Source organism: Dipodomys spectabilis, unplaced genomic scaffold, assembly GCF_019054845.1.
Source record: "Dipodomys spectabilis isolate Male_0828 unplaced genomic scaffold, ASM1905484v1 ptg000043l, whole genome shotgun sequence".
Taxonomy (NCBI): domain Eukaryota; kingdom Metazoa; phylum Chordata; class Mammalia; order Rodentia; family Heteromyidae; genus Dipodomys; species Dipodomys spectabilis.
In genome coordinates, this window is record NW_024870720.1 from 10,701,537 (window position 1) to 10,714,654 (window position 13,118).

Consider the following 13,118-nt stretch of genomic DNA (forward strand, 5'->3'; position numbering starts at 1 on the left):
GACATTTCTAACTGTGGTGGGACTGATGTTTATTACTGTACTAGGTGGGTCTGCCATTAAAACAAAAAAAAAAAGGGGGAATCTGTGGAGCACATGGGCAGCAAATATGGCGCTGGGAGGGGGTTGAGTGGGCAGAGCCTAATTTACTGTAAAGCACATGGCCAGCCAAGATGGCTCTGGGAGGGGGTTGAGTGGGCAGACCCCAATTGATCTTCTGATTAGTGCCTAACCAGCCCGTGAAGGCTCAGGTGAATGATAGGGTGTGACCTTGACAGTGATTGGTTCCTCTTCCTCCCTTACCATGCCACCCACCCTTGTTGTCTTTAAAAGGGGCTGCTCTCTGTTAATAAATGAGTTTTTCTACCTGCTGGATTTGGCTCCCCGCTGTGTCTGATTGTCTCCTGGGCTGAGGGAGGCTAGGGAACGGGCGAGCGCCGCACTTACCTTTCCTCGGATCCCGTCCGTCTTTCGTGGGACGGACGAAGACCCAACACTATTCTTTCTCCTTGAAGAAGTTGGGGATATTCTTTTTCTCTTGAAGATAGATTTGAGGTTTTTGCTATGATTTCTCAAATTCAAACAAAATCAAAGTTAACAAAGGGCTGATTGATTTTTGAAGAAAGGGTTTGGCAAATTCAGTGTCGTTTTCTGAGGAAAACTCAGGGAGAACAGGGAGCTAGAGATATGACAGGAGTTCTTGGTGGTTATGCTAATAAAGAATTAATGTTTACTTGTATCAGAGGGTACAAGGGTCCAGTAGTGTGAGCCAGGTTAGTTACAAAACAAGACTCACTATTCGCTGGTCATTAAAGAGTCTTCATTTGTGCCTAGTGATGGTCAGGTATTCTGGAGCCACTCAATGTCACTGTCCAGTTATCAGCTGTGACTTGTGAGTGCTCCTCCATACTTATGGTGGCTTCACAGTTTCCTATGGTTAGAATTTAATAGAACTATCTCATAAATGATTAATGCGTCAACTTAGAAGTTTTTCTTTTCTATATTTTGTTGTTACTATCCCTTTACTATCTATTAAAATTATCTTCAAGGCTTATATTCCATCCTGTTTACTTGTAAATTTATAGGCACATTCTAATTATTACAAGTGAGGGAAACCATGCAACCTATGTTTCTTTGGGTTACTTCACTTAATATAATCTTTTCCAAGTCTTTCCATTTCCTTACAAATGAGGCAATGTCATTCTTTCTAATAGAAGCGTAGAATTCCATTGTGTATAAATATACCACATTTTTTTGATCTATTCATCCACTGAGGGGCATCTGTGTTGATTCCATATCTTAGCTATGCTAAACAATGCTGCAATGAACATGATTGTTCTGGTAGCTTTAGTATGGCCTGGGTAGTGGTGAATTGGATAGATGCCTAGGAGTGTGATTGCTCAAGATGATCATATAAAATGATGCTTATCAAAATGAACTCCAAGAAGTGGAAACAAAATTTTCAGTTTTACTTATGAGTTTGTTTCATGTTGTCCCCCTTTTGTCTCTTTTTAAAAAAATTTCTGTACCTTTTGTCTTGTATATAAGTTTATTTGATTTGCAGAGGGTAAGAGGAAGCACAGAAATGATGGACAAAGGATGAACTAATCAGCAGTGATACTCACTAGACACTATGTTGAAAATTAACTTTAAAACTGGGGGAGGGAGGCGCAGAAGGGGAAAACGGAGAGAAAATGAGGGAAGAGGTGACATGGTCAAAAAGAAATTTACTCGGTACTGACTTATGTAACTCTCACCCCTCTGTATATCACCTTTACACTAAACATTTTAAAAATAAATACAAAGAAATAAAAATTTAAAAAAAGATATGGAGCTGATTAGTACATCCTTTTAACATAGTGCATGACTTCTAATTAAATTAACAAACAATAAAGACATGTTTTACTTCGTTTCCTGTTATTTTATCAAGATCAATAGTTGTGTATTAATATAATCTTTTATAACAGAGTTTAACAAAGGATTCTATCTACAATATCATATGATAAATTTAAATCTCTGTTAAGTTTCCAACCTGAGCACCTATAGCCTAGAGCAAAATGCATCCAGCTCTCAGTTTGGAGTATAAGATTGTGTCTGTCAGCCTGGCCTCTAGACTTTGGGCACTGAAAACATTTGAAGAGCTTCTCTTTGCCTATCCGCAATTTCTGTCCAGGTAGAACAAATGAATCTCTCTCTGACAGCTGATCAACAACATGAAAGGTATTCATTGCCATGAAAACTCTCAGTAGTTTACCTAGCTTCTTTCTATCTCAGTTTTCTCATCAATACAGTAACATTTTGGAACATTTAGGATATAACATTTTGGAACATTTAGGATATTTATCATATTTTAGTGTACTTCCCAGAACTACTGAAATATTTCAGATATGTAGGCCTAAAAATATTACACTTTTAATATGATAGCAGACACATCTGAATTGAGACTACCTATGACACAAAGCTGACTGTTGAACTACTATGATGTGCCAAAAATTGTGTAAGTTTGTTCTCGTAATCTTTGCATAAGATATAATGGTTTCATTCTTTGGGAGAAAAGGTAAATACCTTTTACTTACAAATGCCACAGAAAAAAACAAGTACAGCAAGAAAATGATGGTTCCTGAGGTAATTCAATTTCTTTTTTTTTTTTTTTTTTTTTTATTATTGTAAAGCTACTATACAGAGGGTCACAGTTACATGAGTGAGGTTATGAGTACACTTCCTCTTGAACATTGTTACCCCCTCCATTGTTTTCCCCCTACCATCCCCTCCCTCCCTCCCTTCCCCGAGGTTCTTTTTTTTTTTTTTTTTTTGATTGTGATTAAATGATTACATAATTTCAAAGTCACAAGTTCATTCTAACTTCCCTGGAGCAAATTGTCTACCACAGTCTGTAATATATAACAGTGTTCACATGTTATATACCATATTTGTGATCAGCAGCATGAGGATATTTAGTAGTGGTTCAACCAGATGAGCGGGAGTTCTTTGTTTCTTAAGTCCTGTTAGTTTTGTCGTATCACTAACCTTTTGGATTTAGCATCCACTTATGAGGGAGACCATGTACCGTTTGTCTCTTCGTTCTTGGCTTACCTCGCTCAACATGATTCCTTCTAGCTCCATCCATTTCCCTGCAAATGCCATTATTTTGTCATTTCTAATGGCTGCATAATATTCCATTGTGTATAGATACCACAATTTTTGGATCCATTCATCTGTGGTGGGGCACCTAGGTTGTTTCCATATCCTAGCTATTGCGAACAGTGCTGCAATAAACATGGAGGTGCACGTGTCCTTGTATATTGGTTCCTGTTGTTCAGGGTAGATGCCTAGAAGTGGTATGACTGGGTCGTAAGGGAGGTCAATCTTTAGCTTTCTAAGGACCCTCCAGACTGCTTTCCAAAGTGGTTGTATAAGTGTACATTCCCACCAGCAGTGTAATAGGGTTCCTCTTTCTCCACATCCCCTCCAGCATTTGTCGTTGGCTGATTTGTGGATGTGGGACATTCTGACTGGGGTAAGGTGGTATCTCAGGGTTGTCTTTATTTGCATTTCCTTCACCACCAGGGATGATGAACATTTCCTCATGTGTTTCTTTGCCATTTTTATTTCTTCATTTGAGAAGTCCCTCTTTAGTTCCCTTGCCCATTTAGTAATTGGTTTGTTAGGTTTGGGAGGGATTAGTTTCTTGAGTTCCCTGTATATACAGGATGTTAACCCCTTGTCTGATATATTGCTGGTAAATATTTTTTCCCAATTAGTTGGTTGTCTTTCTAGCTTAGTTGCGATAGATTTAGCTGTGCAGAAGCTTTTTATTTTAAGGTAGTCCCATTTGTCGAGTCTCTCTCCAACTTGTTGTGACCCTGGGACTCTGTTCAGGAAGTTCCTTCCTGTGCCTATTAGTTCAAGTGTCTCTCCTACTCTGTCCTGCAGTAGTTTCAGAGATTCAGGTTTAATGTTAAGGTCTTTAATCCATTTTGAGTTGATGTTGGTGCATGGTGATAGGCTGGGGTCCACTTTTAGTTTTCTGCATGTGGCTGCCCAGTTTTCCCAGCACCAGCGGTTGAAGAGGCTGTGTTTCTTCCATTGTATGTCTTTGGCTCCTTTGTCGAATATCAGCTGGCTGTAGGCCTGTGGATTTATATCTGGATCTTCTATTCTGTTCCATTGGTCTTCGGGTCTGTTTTTGTGCCAGTACCATGCTGTCTTTGTGATTATAGCTCTGTAGTAGAGTTTGAAGTTCGGCATGGATAGCCCTCCCATATTATCTTTATCCCCTAGAATTGTTTTGGCTATTCTAGGTCTTTTGTTGTTCCATATAAATTTTTGGACTGTTTTCTGTATTTCAGTGATGTACGTCATTGGGATTTTAATAGGAATTGCATTGAATTTGTATATTAATTTTGGAAGTATCACCATCTTTACTATATTAAGTCGGCCTATCCAGGAGCATGGGAGGTCTTTCCATTTCCTAGTGTCTTCTGCAATTTCTTTCTTTAACTTTTTATAGTTCTCATTAAATAGTTCTTTTACATCTTTGGTTAGGTTAATTCCTAAATATTTTATTTTTTGGGAGGTTATTGTGAATGGGGTTGCTCCCTTTATTTCCCTCTCTTCCTGTGCGTTATCAGTGTATAGGAAGGCGACTGATTTTTGTGGGTTTATTTTGTATCCTGCTATTTTGCCGAAGTGACTTATGATTTCTAAAAGTTTGGGGATGGAGTTTTTGGGATCGTGGAGGTATAGTATCATGTCGTCTGCAAAAAGGGATAGTTTCACTTCTTCTTTCCCTATGCGGATCCCTTTAATGTCTTTTTCTTGCCTTATTGCCCTGGCTAAGGGTTCTAGGACTATGTTGAAGAGGAGTGGAGACAGTGGACATCCTTGCCTTGTTCCTGTTTTTAGGAGGATTGGTTGTAGCTTTTCCCCATTAAGTATAATATTGGCTATTGGTCTGTCATAAATGGCTTTTATTGTTTTTAGAAATGTTCCTTCTATTCCTATTTTCTCCAGAGCTTTTAGCATGAATGAATGTTGAATTTTATCAAAGGCCTTTTCTGCATCTGTGGCGATAATCATGTGATTCTTGACCTTGGCTCTGTTGATATGCTGGATTACATTTATTGACTTACGTATGTTAAACCATCCCTGTGTCTCTGGGATGAAGCCTACCTGATCATAGTGTATTATTTTTTTTATGTGTTTCTGGATTCTGTTAGCTAGAATCTTGTTAAGGATCTTTGCATCTGTGTTCATCAAGGAGATTGGCCTGTAATTCTCCTTTTTGGTTGGGTCTTTGCCTGGTTTGGGGATGAGTGTGATATTGGCTTCGTAGAATGAGTTTGGGATAGCTCCCTCCTTCTCTGTTTCTCTGAAGAGCTTGAGGAGTATGGGTATTAGTTCTTCTTTAAAGGTCTTATAGAATTCTGCTGTGAATCCATCTGGTCCTGGGCTTTTTTTTGTTGGAAGACTTTTGATAGCTTCCTGTATCTCATTATAGGATATTGGCTTATTTAATTGGTTAACTTCTTCTTTGCTCAGTTTGGGTAACTTGTATTTCTCTAAAAATGCATCCATTTCCGCCAGATTTTCTTCCTTTAGAGAGTATAGCTTTTGAAAGTAGTCTGTTAGAATTGTTTGGATATCTTGGGTACGTGTTGTGATGTTTCCCGTGGCATCCCTAATCCTATTAATATGGGTTTCCTCTCTTCTTTTTTTAATTAATCTTGCCAACGGGCCATCAATTTTGTTTATTTTTTCAAAGAACCAGCTTTTTGTTTGGTTTATTTTGGTTATGGTTTTCTGATTTTCTAATTGGTTAATCTCTGCTCTCAATTTGGTTATCTGGCTTCGTCTAGTAGCTTTAGGTCCCATTTTTTCTTGTTTTTCTAGCTGTTTTAGTTGCAACATGAGATTATTTACTTGGTCTGTCTCCATTCTCTTGATGTGGGCACTGAGGGCAATAAATTTGCCCCTCAGGACTGCTTTTGCTGTGTCCCACAAGTTTCTTTGTGAGGTGTTTTCATTTTCATTGAGTTCTAGGAAATGCTTTATTTCTTCTCTGATCTCTTCTGTTACCCAGGCCTTGTTAAGGAGTGTGCTGTTCAATTTCCATGTATTAGAGAAATTTCTGCGGTATGCTTTGTTATTGAGAGCTAGCTTGATTCCACTGTGGTCAGATAGGATACAGGGGATTATGTCGATCCCTTTGTATTTGCTTAAGTTCCTTGAATGAACTATGATATGGTCTATTTTGGAGAAAGTTCCATGAGCTGCTGAGAAGAATGTGTACTGTGTTGTTTTAGGGTGAAATACTCGGTAGATGTCAGTTAATTCCGCTTGAAGTATGGCCTCACTTAATTCGGTAGCTTCTTTGCCAATCCTCTGGTTGGTAGACCTGTCCTTTGGTGAGAGTGGCGTGTTAAAGTCTCCTAGTATTATCGTATTGGGATCTATTTTATTCTGTAAGTTTGAGAGCATTTGTTTAACATATCTGGGTGCACCGATATTTGGGGCATATAAGTTGATGATGGTTATATCCTCCTCTTGGATTGTTCCCTTTATTAATATGTAATGTCCGTCCTTGTCTTTCTGTACTGATTTTAATGAAAAGTTTATTTTGTCAGATATCAGGATAGCTACACCTGCTTTCTTATTGGGGGAATTTGATTGGTAGATCCTTTTCCACCCCTTCACTCTGAGTTTGTTTGTATGTTTGGCTGAGAGGTGGGTCTCCTGAAGGCAACAGATGGATGGGTCTTGTTTTCTGATCCAGTCCTCAGTTCGTTTTCTTTTAATTGGCGAATTCAGCCCATTTATATTAAGAGAAAGTATAGAGAGATGCATTGTTGTCCCTGCCATTCCGTTTTCCTAAGTTTTTCTTCTTTCCTTTCCTCCTGTGCTTGCTCAGTTAGACTTTGAGTAATGCCTGTTTGGGGCAGGTCCCAGTTCCTGGTTGCTTTCTTCAGGTTGTGTCCCCCCTCTTAGAATTCTTTGTAATGCTGGCTTAATGTTTATGTATTCATTTAGTTTTTCTTTGCTATTAAAAGTTTTCAGTTCTCCATCGAATGTGAATGCTAGCTTTGCCGGGTATATCAGTCTGGGTTGGCAGTTATTGGCTCTCAGGGCTCGTATGGTGCTTTCCCAGGCTTTTCTTGCATTCATTGTTTGTGTGGAGAGATCTGCAGTGATTCTAATTTTTTTCCCGTTGTAGTATAGCTCCTTCTTCATTTTTGCTGCATGCAGGATTGTTTCCTTATTATTCAGATCCATCATTGTTACTATTATGTGCCTAGAAGTGTTTCTCCTGGGATCTTGCTTGTTGGGTGTTCGATAAGCTTTTGTGATGTAGTTAAGATGGTCGTTTTTGAGGTGGGGAAAATTTTCATTGACTATCTTGTTAAATAGGTGTTGCATTCCCTTGCTCTGGAATTCCTCACCTTCGTCCACTCCGATTATGCGAAGGTTAAATTTTTTAGCATTATCTGCTTGCTCTTGAATTTCCCTTTGGTTTAATTTGAGTGATTTTTCCATATCTGTCACTTTTTGGTCCAGTTGGTGTATTCTGTCTTCTGTATCTGACACTCTACCTTCCATTTCATTCACTCTGTTGACCGTGGCTTCTATTGTGGTTTGCATGATGGAAATGGATCCCTTTATGGATTCAATGTTGGTTCTCAGAGTACTGATCTCACCTCTCAATGAGGTGATATCAGTATGCATTACCTCTAATTTGGCGTTTATCTCACTTCTTACTGAGGTTTGTGCAGCTTCTATTTTTGCATCCAATTTTTGTTTGATATCCTGTATATCTTTTGATAGTTCATCCTTGTGCTCTTTCAATTTCTGATCCATTTCTCGCTTTATTTCTTGAGTCATTGCCTCCAGCAACCCTTGGATGTAGCTTTTGTCTTCCATTCCTGCTTTGCTCCCACTGGGGCTCTCCCCTGCGTGGCTGCTGGCTTTTGAGGTGAGCTTGCTGTCCTGGGTAGTGGTAAACCTTGTGATTTTTCTCTGTGATTTTCGCATGGGGGTTCAGGAGACTGCTCTTCAATCTTGTTTTGGTGTGTCTGTCTTTGCTTGGTTGCTGATTCTCTATTGGTAGAGAGAGTCTGTGTCTGATCTGGATTCTGTTGGGAGCCTATTTCCAGCTGCTATTCACTTAGGATTCTCAGCTCTCTGCTGTAGCAATTCCCGCCTTTGGAAGGGTTGAGCAGCCTAGACTGCTTGTGTTTGCTCCTGCGGGTGCTCTTGGGAAGATCAGATGCTCTGGATGCACTCTCCCAAATACTGGAGTCTGCTATGGGCTCCTGATGTGTTTTTGTTTGTTTTGGGCTGGTTGTGGGCTTGAACTCTAGGTTTGGGTGCTGTCCCTCAGCTCTTCAGCTCAGGGCTGGCACCCTACCATTTGAGCCACAGCCCCACTTCTGACCCTTTTTGCTTTGTTCAGGCGCCGGTCCCCTGGCCTGGTTCCGGCCCCAGCCTGGAGCGCGCTCGTTAGGCCTGTGCTAATGTGTATACCACCTTGGTTATGCAGCCTGGAGGACACAGTTCAAATTTCTTCTACTGTTGGTAGTCTTGACCCAGGGGCACTGTTCCTGGCTTGAGCATTTAAGCTCCCTTCCAGGGGCGCTCTTGCTCTGGCCTGGCCAGCAGAGTGTGCTCCACCGGCTGGTGGGGCTCTCGAACAGTTCCCAGTTTTAGTGGGTCCTGTGGTCCGGGTGTTGGGGTAGGGAGTCTAGGTCAGGGTCTGGGGATTCCCTCCAGCTCTGGTCTCCCTTGATGGATTCCCTGTCCCCTGATGGGTACTCACCCTGTAGGTCGTCAGTTGTTGCAGTCCGTCAGTTGTTGTTGCAGTCCGAGTTCAGTTGGGGTGGTTGCGGGCTGGGTTGGGCGGCCCCCCGCCGGGTCGTTGCGATCGCGACAGGTCCCTTTGTGGCGCTGCTGGTGCCGGGCGGCTTTGGCGGGATGGAGCCTCTCCGCTCCGGTGGAGAGTGATGGGTGGGGTGGGATCCTCCTGGAGACTCCCGGCTGGTAGGTTTCTCTGTTCCTGGCGATCCGCTGTTCTGCAATCCGGTACCTGGTGATCTGCAAGCAGCCCCCTGTGTCTCTGTGGCTCCGGCAGCCCCTGCCGGGCCGGCTGGCCGGCGGCTTGGCGCACTGCCGCGCGGCCAGTAAAGGTTGGGGGAGGGGTCTTCGCTCTTCTCTGTTCTGAAATTCTTCTTTTCCTCTCTTTCTTTTTTTGTTATTTTCCACCTCTGGTTTTTCTCTGAGTGTTCGTCTTTTTGTTGTTGTCGGTCTCTTGGGGAGATTAAAGGTTGGAACTCGAACTCTCTTTTTGGTTGGAGAGAGCTGTGGCGTTTCCCTACTGCCCCGTCGCCATCTTGAGAACCCCCCGAGGTAATTCAATTTCAAATGAATGAAATGAGGACTCTAATGAGTCTAATAATACAAATCAGATGAGTTAGAAGAGAAAAACTTAAGTCAGCAATTATATCAAAGGTTACACTCATAAAGAGAACAAAATATTAGAGAAATGAAATATAAATCATATAAGAATCAGATAAACATTTCTCCCTTTCTTCTCCTTTCCCTCCCTCCCTGCCTTCTCTCCGTCCCTTTCTTTTTCTCTCTTTCTTTCAGAATTTGATAGATTTTTCAGGGCCTTATTTTTTACTAGACCAGTACTTGACCACTAAGCTATACTTCTAAACTTTAAAGTGAATTCTTAAAATGACAAATTCACAAAAAATGTAATCCCCTTAAGAAATTAAGATTAGTTTCCTTCTCATTTGTCACTTAGAAATGCATTCTCCTGATGTGTTTATGAATCCTTTAATCCTTACAGTGGATATCTGTTGTTATTCAATATCCATCTCTTCTTATTTCCTGTCAACACCAAGCTGTTCTTTCCAGAGAGTAAGCTCTATATGGCTTGGATTAGAATAACTTTTTCACTAATACTCAGAATCCAAAGCTTCCTCCCCAAAAGGGTTTTTATTCACAATGAGAGCTTATACTTTCATCCTGAATTCGAAAAAGTTGTACAGTGTTTCACTTGATAACAACATTCATTTTTTTAATAAGTTTTCTATTTCATAAATACTGTACAAAGGGGTTACTATTACATGAGCAAGGAAATGAGTACATTTCTTATCAAGCATTGTTGCCTCCTCCTTTGTTTTTCCCTTACCATCCCTGCCCTCCCATCTCCATGACTACATTCTCCCCTTCACCCCCCCTCCTCCACTGCCAAAGTTGTAAAGTTCATTTTTCGACATAGCATCTTGTACATTTCATTGTTGCAGTGGGTCCACCCGTATCCCTATTTAAACAATTTGTTTTTTCCCTTCCCCTTCCCAAATTATACCAACATCAAATACAGTGAAAACAGGGGACATACAAACCAACAAAAAGTCACCTTATAAATATGTTAGAAACAATAGCACGATAGAAAAACCACTTGAGTCCTTATCTTGGGCTTCATTTTTTAAGGATATCAACATGGGAGGAAAGCAGAGCCAGAGGACTATTAGATCATTAAATGTTAAATTATTAGCTATTAAATTATTAGATATCCCTCTTTCCCACAGTGCTACCTTGGAGACAAGACTTTAATTACAATGGATACTAAAAGGACACAAACCCTACATAACGTAAGGTAATAATGTTATATTGTTTTAGGAGCTACAATGTGGTAGTTACTCATCTAGGGAGAATAAGTACAGTGGATGTTGTGGCCAGGTTATGTGGAGAGTATACTGGGAAGAAATACTGCTGTGGCCATTTGAAACTACAATCCATCATGTAAGTATTTATTCAGAATACTTGGGTTTATAACTTTTTTTAGCACAAACATAAATGCTGCAAAACTGGTTCATGTTAAGTTTTTTTGACAATTAACATTAAGCTAATTTTTTACAAATTTCCTTAAATTATGATGCAGATTCTCAGTCTGACCTCAAGAAAAAATAATGATAGTTGTGAGATGAATTTTACGTCCCTCTAAACATGTTTCCATCTTAATTTCAGAATCATAACTTCAGAAGGTTACTTACATGGTCCCTAAATTTGAAAGAGATATGAGACTTTTGATGGACTTAATCCAACATTGCTGATATTATTATATAAAGGAAACTTTAGACACAGAAAAAGACATGCACAGGACAAAGACTGTTAACAAACAAAGGAAAATATCATATGATGAAGGCAGAGATTACAAAGGTGTATCTACACACTAAGGAATGTCAAAGCTTTTTAAGAAAACATCAGACACAAATGCAGAGGAACAGACGTCTTTCTCTCCCCATTCTCAGGGAGAATCTACCTTGCTTTCAGCCTTAGCACAGATTTCAGCCTTAGCACTGAGAAAAACATATTTCTATTCTCTAAATCATTCTATTTTTGGTGCTTTCTTATAGACTTTGGTAATAGGTTGTGGAATGCTACCAAAATAAATACTTTAAAATGTGGGATTTGTTTTAAAATGAGGTCATAAGTAGAGACATTGCTGGTGGATATGGAGATGTAAAAAGGAGACTGTGGAGTGTTCAGGAGGCTTTTATTTGTTAAGCATGTGTTGCTAAGATCAGAATGTATGTTAAAAATACTTCTCGCTCTGGCTGGCCTCCACAATTTTGATAATCCATTAACTTAAAATTTTATTCTTAATCTTTCTCTTTCCGACTTTTTGTCCCACTGTCACCTTGTATGTGTATTGGGGGGGAGGGGTCAGTTTGTGATTGGTTTTGAAATGGTGAGAATCAACCAAATAACCAAGAAATTAATAATCAAATAATCAGGTTATTGCTTTAGGAGGCTTATTCCAGCAATAGGACATAAATAAGAAAGTAGCTATCAATTTTCTTTCTCTGAATCTTGACCAATTTAGATTCATCAGGGAAACTTCTGAAAAATATAAGCATACCTCTAATACATTGCATTTTATGTCCTTCAGACACATTTTTTCCCAATTTCATAATATCCTCAATTATGCAGAGTTCTCTCTTCTTGATAATTTTCTTTCCTACCTTTTGATTCAGCCATTCACTTTTTCTTATCTTTAACCAAATTGTAGCTATGAATTTTAAAATTTAACTGTGAACTTTCCCCCTAAGTTTCACTTACCTATTACCTTCTGAATCAAATAGAACATAAGCTCACATTCTGGTAATCAATAATGTTACTATTCAATCAAAACAAAAAAAATTACCCAGAAAACCTATTTCTGTTTCCACATCACCTCAACCTTCTTTGTTCCGTTTTTAAAATAACTGTCAGCTTCCACTTCACCCTCATTCATGTTTTTTCTTTCTTTTTTTTTTAACCAATTCATTCAGAGCTTTGTTGCATCTCATCTAGATTATGACAGAACATTCATTATGTCTCCTTTATATCACATTTTCCTGGTAAGCTTCCAAAAGCAAAACTCTACTTCCCTCTTTTCAATGATTTTGCATACGAATGGGTAAAGTAACTAGCTAGTTCTAACCTTCCCAGGGACTTTCTCAAATTGGCTCTATTCTTTCCACATATAACTCATGCCAACATTCTTTGTTACTACTTCAATATTTGTACTGTTTGATATTAAAATTGTTACAAAGCCCTAATTCATGTTAAAAAAAAAAAAAAAACCACCAAAATTCGAAACTGTAGTTTGCATTGGAGACACAAGATGGCAGTACTTTATCTGCCTAACAGCAACGAGAGAGATCCTTTGCATTGCATGGATTATGCTATGAAATTGTGTATGTGCTGAATGACTATTGTGGTGTTATTGTAAACATCATTAATGGTATTTATAATGTTTAAAATATTGCACAATATTAATAACATTGAAACCGAATTTAGAGGTGATAAACTTGCTATTATGTGTCATTCCACATGTTATAGGCTGAATTCTGCCCCCTTCCCACCTTGCCTGCAAAGGTTTTTATGTTGAAGCCTGTCCCCCAGTTCCTCAGGATGTAATTGTGTTTTGGAGATAGGCATCTTGACAGAGGTAATGTAGTTCAAATGTGGGCATTATAGTGGGCCTAAATCAAACATATTTTGTCATTCTAAAAAGACTACGCGAGGATGCTCTCACAAGTTAAAGATCTATAAATTAAGGAGGTTGGTTT